Source organism: Camelus bactrianus, chromosome 24 (genome assembly GCF_048773025.1).
Source record: "Camelus bactrianus isolate YW-2024 breed Bactrian camel chromosome 24, ASM4877302v1, whole genome shotgun sequence".
NCBI lineage: Eukaryota > Metazoa > Chordata > Mammalia > Artiodactyla > Camelidae > Camelus > Camelus bactrianus.
In genome coordinates, this window is record NC_133562.1 from 16,263,639 (window position 1) to 16,275,714 (window position 12,076).

General features: G+C 40.4%; 1 protein-coding gene and 1 long non-coding RNA gene across 4 annotated transcripts in view; one reads left to right on the plus strand and one right to left on the minus strand.

Annotated features, from left to right (window-relative positions):
* The window catches only part of LOC123614511 (uncharacterized), a 104,655-nt gene extending 96,901 nt beyond the window's left edge, over nucleotides 1-7,754 (minus strand). For both annotated transcript variants that reach the window (XR_012502044.1, XR_012502045.1), the window contains exons 1-2: nucleotides 7,580-7,754; nucleotides 6,062-6,129 (exon numbers count right to left, since the gene is read on the minus strand). This is a non-coding gene — a long non-coding RNA (uncharacterized LOC123614511). The remainder of the gene's footprint in view (nucleotides 1-6,061; nucleotides 6,130-7,579) is intronic.
* The window catches only part of DTNA (dystrobrevin alpha), a 294,094-nt gene continuing 288,676 nt past the window's right edge, over nucleotides 6,659-12,076 (plus strand). The window contains exon 1 of one of the 2 annotated variants that reach the window (XM_074352226.1): nucleotides 6,659-6,854. The gene's annotated coding sequence lies outside the window, so the exon portion shown is untranslated. The remainder of the gene's footprint in view (nucleotides 6,855-12,076) is intronic. The other variant, XM_074352221.1, reaches the window with a different exon arrangement.

Here is a 12,076-nt window from a genome sequence, read left to right on the forward strand (position 1 = left end):
CAAATGTGAGTTTCCTACACACTACTGACTATAGATTGCAGCTCTTTGATAGTACCTATCGTTAAATGAATGTGTTTAGTATACATTAGGCAATTTAAAAATATTTTCAGTTGTTAGAATAATTTGTTCATTTTCTCTGAGCAAATATAAGCCTTCTCTAGTCGTGATGAGCATATAATTTGAAAAATAAATCAGCTGAAATTTTTAGATTATCAAAAATTTACAACAGTGAGAAAAATACCAAAGAAAGAAAATGTTTTTTACTTAAATACCTACACTTTTTTTTTTAAGTTTCTTAAAGTAAGAAAGAAAACCAAACTGTCCGCAAATGAATGATACTCCAGTAATCTTTTTTGGTTAAGATAGAAATTTATGAGATCATAGGTAGAGTAAAATTACTCCTTGCAACTAAACAACAAACCAATTTTTAAATTCTTATTCGTTTATAGATATACAGGAAAGATTTCTGTTCAAAGTTTACATCATTATAAAAAACGTAAAGCTGTACTAGGAATATATATCTAAAGACTTGGAAATGCACGCAGATTTATCATAAACAGAAAGAGAAGACGTTACTCTTTTACAGTTGGGGGAACATCATGTCAAAATGGTAACCTATTTTCAGTTAATCAACAAAGCAATCAAATATTTACGGAATAACAACAAGATGCTATGAAATGTTCAAGAGATGTACAGGATTAGGAATTCACAACTCTGATGAAGGAGACAGTCTAGACTTCTAATACACATGAAATGATTAGGCAACAACACACTATGTGAATAGGTGTCAAGACAGGCTTTCCACAAGTTAAGTCTCTCCTATGAGTTCAAAGAGGATGGAAAACACCAGCTGGAGAATGAACTTTTGATGATGGTAACAACAGGACAGAAAGAATCTGGAATAGAATACTTGATTTAGGCACTGCATACAACCCTTAAAGTATTCACTCTACTTCTACTATTATATAAGTAAATTGTTTCTATCATCTTTGAAATAACAGAAGACCTTAAAATAGCCACTGTTTCCTTTAACATAAACTGTGAAATATTTTTGAAATGCTGAGAGTCTCTTCCTCTAAGCATTTAAGACACAGATAGAGACCAGTGGGATTACAATCATTTTTCTTTGTTAAATTGAAGAGATATCATTACAAAGAGAGGTACACTGCCCTGATATTGACTGCAAGACGTACATGAGTATCTTTACATGTGCATAGTTCCATCACCCCAAAATTTAGGGCGTTTGTTTTAAGTATACAAAGAGAAAGGTTTCTGTACCCCAATAGCACACGAGTCACACAGGGTATCCAGTTCAGCTTGTTTATATAAAATACACCAAAACATGTTCTGCCAAAGGTACTTACAACCTTAAAAGAATTATTTCCATGCACGGCATTGTGCCAGAGGTAGAAGTTTTTAATTTTCCTCACCAACATCCTCGTCTTATACCTACAACTATTCTCCAAGCACCTCTTATACGAAACAAACATGCTTGATTCTCCAGCGAGGAAAAAAAATAGGAATTTTTCATCATGACGCCTGTCCTTGAGAATCTTAAAATGCTTTTGAGCTCTGTGCAAACAATAACAACTTCAAAATCAGAGAACTTTCATGTGTGTCCAGAGAGCGGCACAAACAATGCTGACCCTAGATTAGGAATTGGCTACACAATATAAGGCGTCTGGTTTTGATAAAATATTGTAAAATCTGTGCTATTCTTGTTCCTTTCCGATAGCCTGATTGACATAAAAAAGGAAAAAGGAAAAGTAATACGTAAACGAAATAGCATTGAAATCACATAGAAAGTTCAAGCTGATCTGGTGATGCAGGTCAGGGACCAAAAGGAGGAAAGGACAGCAGAATCATTCATGATATTTGCGGCCCGAAGAAAAGATATGCATCTTAATTAACAAAGCAAAGTTTCATATTATCACCTCATGGGAATACTCTTTGAACTATCTCAAAATGTATCTTCTAAAACATAAAACACCAGTATTTTCAATAATAAATTTTAATTCTGGATCTACCTGTGATCTACTTTTGATTTGCTATACATTTTAAAGATTACAATTTGATGTATTTAGTCTCATCTCTACCCCCACCTTTTTTTTTTCATTTAGTTTTCCATTATAAAATACAAAACTTCACAGCATCAAATAAATTATATGGTATTTACTATACGGATTAAGTTTTAAATTAAAACGTGTGCTTGTTAACAGAGTTCCCGACTGTCTACAGGAGATTCCGGCTGTGTCTATATGATATGTAAAGAATCATTTCAGTGGGAAATAATTAAATTAGACAAATGATTTCACATACATAAAAGTGTTTTGACTAAGCTTTCCACTTTGTAACGGGTTTCTTTGGTGTCATTAAAAAACCATTAGGTTTTATTTAGAAATCATCAAGGGAAAATTTGACATTTCCCTGAGATAATGTGGATAGCTATTCAGATAACTCATTTTCAATAAATAGCACTTTTTTTGTCCTTAGTTATTTGGATTGGTCATCTGCATCGATCAGATTTATTTTTACTGATGTTTCTGACTTATTCAATTTTATTCTGGGTTACATGTATCAAGATATTTTGTATTCTTGGGCAAAACAAAAACATTCAGCCTCAAAGCAATTAAAAATAGGGTCAGAACAGTTTTAGCAGCAGAGTAGACTGTAAGCACCTTCTGAAAAGCTGTACTCTCAGCTGGCTTTTTTGCACTGTCTCCAGTGACAGTACACTTTGGATCTATCTAAAACATTTGTGTTCTGTTTATGGTCCACTGAGAAAATAAATTCTCCCAGGAGTAAAGGGCGCACTGGTGTGATGCCTTTGAGAAGTGCAAACCACCATAATATGTATTTAATGAATTGCCATGATAAGGTGGAATCATAGCAATTTAAAATGGCTGCAGATTTGTTTGTTCTAACCCTAGGAAACAAAGTCAACTTCACCGCTTAAACTTGTTCTTAGGCTCTGTTCTCCCCTTTGGTCCATCCGGGGAGAATGCAAACAACATTTCTCCTGAGGATGTTAGTCAGACAGGAAGATCAGCCAAGGAGACGCTGAGTTACGAGGAGCAGCTGAGGTACCGGGCACTCGGTCCAGGTAAGGGGGCAGGGGACACGGGCGGATGAAAGGAAGAATACCTTTGCTCTCCTGGACTTGCAATTACCCCCTAACAGGTGACAGGAGTGTGCCTCAATGCAGAACCTCTCAAGCAAACAGATACTGACTTTAACATTATAAATGTCATCTTGAAGTGAGATGCGGAGACTAAATGAAAACCAAACTTAAATCCCTTCAATTTTCAGGATTGCTTGTAATAGAAAAGAACAAACCTGACTCCGTATTAGATCTGTTCCTTTGGCTTTAACCCTGTGCCCTGTTTTCTAGACTTAGTCTTACTAGCTCTGCACCTTAGAAAAGAATGTTGTCGTTAGCCTGAAATATATGGAAAGCTCATTCTTAGGGCTCTGACCTTTAAGGATATTAACACGTCTGCATTTATATAAAGATAACAAGTTGAAGAATAGAAAATTTATTGGCCTGTCATGCGGTGAGCAGAAGGAGTTTGGACTCGGTAACAGGCTGAGGTCACAATTTACACATTTCAGAGGAGGTCAGAAGGCCATGTTCTATCTGAGGCTGATGAGTTCCAAAGTAGCGGTATCTTGAAATATCAGAGAACAGCAAAGTCGGGGTCTGACTGTCCTTGGGAGCCAGAAAGAGGGTGGGACTTCCACAGGAAGAGGGAACATTGGGGGGATAAAAGGACAGGAATAAAATTTGCCCACTTCATAATTCTGCCCAAGGCCCACTGCAATATAGTGACCATTGTGATTTGACCTGTGGCCATTCTCATTTTAACTGTAAACTATTTTCAAACTCAAGAAATTATAAGAGCAGAATAGCAAATATCAGTAAATTATTTTCCTTGGTGAGGAGAGCCTTAAATAGTATGAACTATAAGTATGTGTGCATAGCCCTAGTGTAAAATATTTTTTCCTAGATGAAAGTATTCTGCTACAAATGGCTAGTGACGGTTGAGCCACTGGAGTTGTAATGCATTCATGGAACACATGTTATACTCATCAAACCTAAATATATCTCTAATTAAAACAAATCCTGCCAAGGGTAGGCATATCAAAAGGAAAATGCTCTTGATTTAGTGTTGTTCAATTTAGGCCTCCACTCCTCGTGTAGAAATCTCCCAGAGATCCAGCAAAGCCATTAGAGTCGGCTACTTGCTAACCCTTCTAGTTGAACGCCAACAGTCGGTGTAAAATCCTGGATTATAAATCACTGTTGCAATCTATGCCTAGGAATCCGTCTAGGTGAACTGTTTATGAGGATTGGAGGAAGGTGCACTGAGCAACATCACTGCGGCTGACTGATCACAAAAGATAAACGATATTTCCAAAACAAAGGGTGAGAATGTTCAGCACTTCTCCATTCAGTGTATAAAAAACTAAGGAGGATGATTATGTCCTTTTGAAATGAAACCCAACAAGGTGCCCGCCTCTAATTACTATTAGGCTTAATGGAGATTGTGAGAAAAGCACTTTGAGAAATCTAAAGTGCTTTAAAAGATAAGATATTATTATTACTATTATTTTCCTTTAAATATTGCAAGCTCAACTCTCTAATGCTCACTTTAACATAGCTTTGCCTTTGGTTTCCCATGTACCTTCCTGAATGTCGGTGTTAATTTCTGCTTAAAAATGTTAAATACATCTTGGCTATTTGACCCCACTGTCATTTTCATTATTACATTATATTGATAGATCAGTCTATTTTTTTCTTCTAGTAGGTCCTGTCCAGAATTATTAAAATTAAGATCATTCAGGGTAGCCCCTGCAGGACTAACACCCGGATTCTTTACCATTAAATTCCAGTAAGCTTATCAAAAAGTAACATTTGATAACAAGAACGTTTCTGATTTCTTACATCTGTTTTCCATGTGGTAAAATTTGGAAAACTTTTGCTTTCACTTGAAAGTTGATTCTCTTTTCCTTCTCTTATTTTTTTTCTCTCCTTCTCTGCCTCTACTTGTAATTTCTTAATTCCCATTTTTTTCTTCCCCTTCCCCCACCTCTTTTCTCTTCTCTCTTTTCTGCCTTCTCTTTGATTTACCTCACGACGTTTCTCCTCTTTGGATTAGTAGAAGTCTGGTTAGTGGCCGAATTTTCCTATATACACTTGCACAAAGGCTACCCACCGAGTGCTCTTTGTGAGAACCTCTGCAATATTAAAAAAAAAAAAATCCCCATTTAGCATTTATGTGAGTATGGTGCATGTAAGTCAAGGGCAAAATGATGCATTATCTTGAACATTGAGATCCTCTGGGGGTCAAAGACAGATTAAAATATGGAACACAAAGACAGATGAAATAATTTTGACATGGAACAGAAATTTAGTAGGTGAAAAGGAGTGCATCTTGTACTTTCTTTGCGATAATTTACAACAGCAAAAATAATAAAGTGTTTCACCTGCAGACCATTCACCATACCTATTTCTTTCTACCTATCTATCTATCAAGTCCCAGCAACTAGATGTAAACTGATGGAGGACAAGCTTTTTGTGTTAAACTCCTTTATATCCTTCAAAACGTAGCATAGCTCTTCATATATACCAGGCACTTAAAAGGTGTTTGAGTGAAATATAGAAATCATTATGAAATTGGTGGCTACCCCTAAAACATTGAAAACACTGCTATTGAAGGAGTTTAAACAACTCAAATGAACATGAATACACACACACACACACACACACACACACACACACAGCGCCCCCCAAAAAAGGAAAGAAAGAAAATAAATGAGATTAGAGATATAGACAAATACACAAGAGCAATTATATGAAAATCCACACATAGAGAAAAAGTAATTAATTAATTTTCAATTACAGGTCATTTACAAATAATCAAAAAATCTTCATTATTATCAGTACCTTAAGTTTCCAGGCATTGACTGTAGTGCATTAGTAACCCGGGAGTAGCTGTTCAATTAATATTTATAGTGAGACACTGACTCATGTGAACTTGGAGAAGGCATGTTATCTTACCTATGCTTGTGTGTCTCTGAAGTGACAGCGCTAGTTGCCTTCTCAGCCACTTCCTCTGCAAAGATGTTCTGCAAATAAATGAGGTAATGTTTGGGAAATGTTTGCAGCTTGGGAAAGAAACCCACTGCACACCATCTCAGATATTGTGACTATTCCATACTCAAGCCTGGTCTATTATTGCCTCTGTTTTAAATTGAAATTGTACTGTTTGAGTCCTTGGGTTCTGACCAAAATCTGGGTCAACATAAGAGGATGGTAATTTTAAATTTCAGTTCTGAGGCTCTGTTCACATCCCTTGCACGTGTGAGGGCCAACTGTAAAAATAAACAAAGCACATAAATCAAGCTTGGGAAGAGAAAAATCTTCATCCGGAAGGGTTGTGTTTTTTTTCCCCCTTTCCCAATGAAGAGCGTGAACACTGGATTTCCCTGGAAGAACATTTCGGCCCAGGAGGGAGGATAGTGCAGGCAGTGTGAGAGCGTGTGTGCGTGTGTGTGCATGCGTGTGTATGTGTGTGTGTGCTGTGCGTGCGCGCCCGCGGAGAGAGGGGCGGGGGAGGCGGATGAGGAGGATGAGATCATAGTTTCAGGATCCTCAGGAAACCCTGGTACTGGCAGCAGCCAGCCTCTGCTGTGCCCACATGACCCACAACTCTGGCAGCGGACCCGGCACTTCCAACATTATTAAATAATAAGAAAGCGGCTCCTACTCCGTGCCCAAACCTCCCTGCAGACCGGTGGACACCTTCTAAGAGTTTGGCGAGTCGGTGACTGAGGCGCCCGTCCATTCCAAGGTGTGTGCAAGGCGTTTTCTTCCCTGACAGCTCCGGAGTGGGGGAGGGCGCGGGGCTGGAGGGGGTCCGCGGCGCGGGCGAGGAGGGGGCGCGGGGCAGGGCTGCCCCGCGTTGCCCCCCGGCCGCCCGCTGCCGCGGAGCCAGCCGCCAGGCGGGAGATGCCCGTGACGCGCCGCCCCAGCTGCGCAGGGACCGCAGCCGCCCACGGCGCCGGGGCGCGGGCACGGGAGGCTCGGCCGCCCGAGCAAGGGCAGGCGCCGCGCACCCGGCAAAGTCAAGAGTGGAAGCGGGCGGCGGGCGCCGGGCGCCGGCGGGAGGGGGCCTCGCCCCCACGCCCACTCGCGGGGCTCCCACCTGTGCGCGGGCGCCGGCCGCCGCGAGCGCCAAGCATGTGCGGGGCGCCGCAGCCGGGACTGCGGCGCGGCGCCTCCCCGGGCGGCGGGCGGCGCCTCGGGCCCGCGGGCCGGCGGGAGCGGCTGCCGCAGGACGGCCGGCCCGGGTCGGGCCGCGGGGCCGCGGGGCCGCGCAGGTAAACTCGGCCACCCGCCCAGGCCCGGCCGCGCCGCCGCCGCCGCCGCCGCGCCGCTCCCGGGCCGGGGATGGCAGCCGGCTCCCTCAGGCCACGGGTTGAGTTGTTTTTGTTGTCACTGCTACCCTCTCGGTGGGCCCCGCGGGCCGAGCCGCTGGGAGGTGGCGTGGCCACTTGCATTAGGGATGACACTCACGTGGGGAGCCGCCTGGGGGGCTGCCGGTGACCGGGGAATCCGCGGCGGGGTCCTCTCCGGCCGGCGGCATCTGCGCGTGCTGCACAGCACTGCGGCGCCCGTGCGGCTCGGGCCGGGTGGGAGCGGGCGCGGGGCTCCCTGGGCGCGCGGGGCGCGAGGCCGCGGGGAGGGGGGAGCGTCTTCGGCTTTTGTAGCCTGTTGCCCGCTTCGGAGTTTTCCGCTGGACGGAGGGCGCACGGGAGGTTGGTTCTGGTACCCGAGTGGGAGGTGGCGAGGTGTCTGTCAAAAGACCAAAGCCAAGGAGGCAAGAGGGGTGGCAGTGCTGGGCTCAGTGGTACCGTGCCCGGGGCTGGGGAGTAAAACTTTCCTCTGTGGCAGGCTTGGTCCATGGCTTATGAGAAAGTAACTGTAAAACTGGGTGGGGGTGGGGGTAGTGGATGTACTCTGGCCGTGAAGTTCACCACCGTTCACTCGGTTCTTCGTTGCTCTAAAAATTGATCTTTTGAGCTGATGTTTCTGCTCAAGTTTCCTGTTACCGGTTGTGATCACTGCGTATTTAATGCATGTTGTTTCCTTTTGATCATAGCAGTAGCCTAGATTGTTGAGGTATACATCATTATTGATTTCTTTTACAAAAAAGACTTATTTTTCCTATTCCAAATGTAGAAACTTTAGAGAGAAAACACAAACCAACCAGTTTTCCACACATTCCAGAGACAGTCCTATAAACTTTAGCTTTATTCACTCACTTAATTCTTACACCGTAAGGTGTAGGTAATAATACTGTCCACCTTTTAGAGATGAGGAAATCCAGACACAGAGAGGTGAAATAATTTACTCAAGGTCATAGTTATTAAATGTTAGAGCCCAGCTGAATTTTTGATGTACTTTAAACCAACTTATATATTTTTTTCATAAAATAGGACCCCATTGTACCTCAGGTTTTCTGCATTTAAAATGTTGACCACATCTCTTTACCAAGATGAACCTCTTAACTATGTCCTACACTTTAGGGACAATTAACTCTTTTTCTAATTTTTAGTACTATAATTATGGCAAGTATCCTTTGAGTCATTTCCTTTTGCCACAATTCACCGAGTTTCCTCCAACAGTTGTAGATAAAAGTAATGTAGATAAAGTAATTTATCAGCGATAAGATTTTCAGCAGTTAAGATTTATCCGCAAAGTGAATTATTAGAAAGCAGGCGGCTGAATCTATGTATTTGCACTTAATTTTAAACTTCCCGAGGTATCAGTCTGTTCTTTGCTCCAAGCAGGGCCATCATTTTCTTCAGAACACCATCTTGCAGAATTTTTGAGCAAGTTTAATCATCTTTAATTCAATCACTCTGACAAGAGGTTTGGCAGTTTGAAGAGAATTATGCAATTCTCTTTCAACTCTCAGTGATTAAAAGCAGGCTGTATTGTGAGGGTGTTCATGTATTTGATGCCATTTCACCAATTGTATGCACTTTATACGAAGTTGTATAGCAATGAAGATTGAAATAAAATTTTCTCATTAGTTCTAAGTTGAAATATGGTAAAAAAAAAAAAAAAAAAACAAAAAACTCCACTTGTTTTAAATGAACCATGATGTGAAGAAAGGTCTCGGTAGGGTGAAGTCCAGCTGCACATATTTAGAGAATCACTTTTCATTTGAGCTCACCATGGACCTCTCGTAATATTCATTGGACAGACGTCTCTCTTAAGTCTTCAACTGTTATTTTTTTCAAGGAAATTTAATTGCTTCTTCCCATAACAAGTTTCAAAATTATTTTGACATTCATAGATTTCCTTAATTCTTGTCTTTCAGTTTAATTAAATTCAGTATATGTATTTCAAATCCACCCTTATTCAACATTACAAGTGAAAAGAGACTAGAATCCAACTGAAGTATATGGAGACCTGATTGTTGAATATGAACAAAAAATGAATCCCATTCTTCAGTGGTTAAACTCTTCCACACCTCAAATCATGGCTCCATCTCTATTTAGGGGTGCTGGGGTGCAGTGCTATGGTCAGGGAAGTAACATGCAATCAAGCACAATTTTTCAATATTGACATTGAAGTTGAATTTTCCAAGTCTATATAAAATGTTGATGGCTATTAAGGCATAAATCCTATGGTACATACTGATGCCCTTTCTTAACTGACTCAACTGTTCCAGTTTTCTAGTTTCTGTTACTTATTTTAGAAAAAGCATTCCCTTGCTACTTTTATCTCACCTGGGGGATTTGACACGATTTTTTCCTTTCAAGTCCCCTATCTCTAGTTTTTGGGAGAATTGTACTGTCTTTGCTTCCGGAGAGGCCCTCCGCTCTGGGTGCTGGGTGGGGGACTGGGGAGGAGCTGTGAGCAGAAAGGGGAGCGAGCCCTCCCAGCTCAGGGGTCAGATTTTAATAAAATAATTCATACAAATAAATGTTTGTATATAAATTGAGTACATTCTGAAAGAAAGAATTCTGTAAGAACGTGGAATAAAGGATTCTGGACCAGACACAGAGTTTGGAACAGGATGCCCCAGAAGTCGCCTGTTTACAGAGGCATGATGTGTGAGGAGGTGTTTACTGCATCAGGGGTCTTCAGTGTTTCCATCAATGTTTTCAGAATCAGAGACTTAAGTCTTACTTTGGTTATCTCTGCAATTCTGTACTCACCAACAGATACATTATCTCCCCCCATTATCCACCTATGGATGTGGGGAGGCTTACACAACGCCTGTCAATATTCGTATTAGCATGTCGATCATGTGCAACTCTTCTCTGGTTATCATCCTATTTTTGAAGAGTTATTTAAATTTAATGAAATGTAGTCATTTCTTTTCTTTGCCTTAGCAACTACTTTCAAATTCTAATTAGTTGTGTGTGTATGTGTGTATGTTTGTGTGTTGGGTTGTTAAAGTGGCAGAATGTCTCAAAATAAAAACGTAATTGATTCATCACACATCCCTAAAATTCCCTGAAGTGTCTGTAGGAAGAGAAAAGGCACCAGAATCAGGGAGGTGATATTAAGTGTTGCATATACTAGGGAAATGTGTATTAACAGTTTAAAGCAAACATCATAATAACTACATTAATTGACAACTTACCATGTGCTGGGCATCATTCTATGGCTCTATGTAAATTAACTTACATATTCTCAATACGTATGATGTCTACCTGTATCACCATTATTCTCATTTTATAGAGGGGAAACCAAAGCAGTAGGACCGTAGTCATGACCACGGGTAGGTAGATATTCTGACTCAAGTATTGATTCCATAGTCCATACTGTTAACTACCGATATGTAATATCTGGTTCATAATTTTACTGATTTGTTAAATTCCCATCATTGTTAAAAATCATAACACCTCCTAATTTGTTGGTTACTTTTCTTTCCCTCAAGAAAAACTCATGGAAAAACTTGGAACTTCTTTACTATCAATGCTTTTGCCCCATATTTTACATACAAAATACATAAAGCAAGGACAAATATATAAATGCTTAGACACAGCCTGGTGACTGCTGGATTGTGGGGAATTTCTCACAATATATTATATATTTTTTGAATTCAAAAAATAGTAACTTGCACATCCTTTGAAACTATAGACTTTTTCACATCAGGAATATATACTTTAGCTAATTTCAGTAATTGGGGAAATATCTTTAACAGCTGGAAGTTCTATGACCATTAATAAACTTAAGAATTTAAGTCACCTGTTTGATCTACCCGCAACGTCTTTGTCCAGAGTACTGTATCTTGCAAAGAGGATATAAAATATAATATAAAAACACTCAATGAATTATCTTGGTAAAATTAAAATGTCCCTGTGAATCTTTACACTGGGAACTTTTGACATGACTCATAGTAATTGTTACAATACAAAAAAGCTTAGAAGTTTTAAATATTATCTAAATAACGTTATCCTAAAACACCTGACACATGTTCTTAGCAAAGTGAAAGACTAATTGGTTAGGTGTGCTGATGCATACTGTCTGGAAATGTTACTCAGTGTTATTTCTCCCTGCAAATGATGGGTATAATGCAGTTTATATTAATGTTACTACTTACTGTGTTATAATGTTACTGTTAACCATGAATCACAATTCACACACAGTGCACATATACAAGTATCTGAGTCTCTTCTTTAAGCTGTCGGAAATGTTCTAGGCAGTGCCTACATTTTCTGTGATGCATCTATCCCTGTCGAGAATATGATACATTATTTCTCTGTGTGCTCCACATCATACAAAGCTCAATATCATGGAGTAACTAGTAAACTATTGCTCTAATTTATACCATAAGTAAAGAGATGCAAGACTTGATTTGACTTTGTGTGTGTGTGTGGATTATCAGAGTGGAAGATTCCATCAAGTACACCAATGAATAATTCATTAACTGTAGCTTACAATTTGATGCCATAGTACAGGATCCTATTGCAAAGAGTTTCATGAGTTTAATTTAAACATAAAATATATCAATCAGTTATAATAGTTTAGGTTATGCAGTCCTAGCAA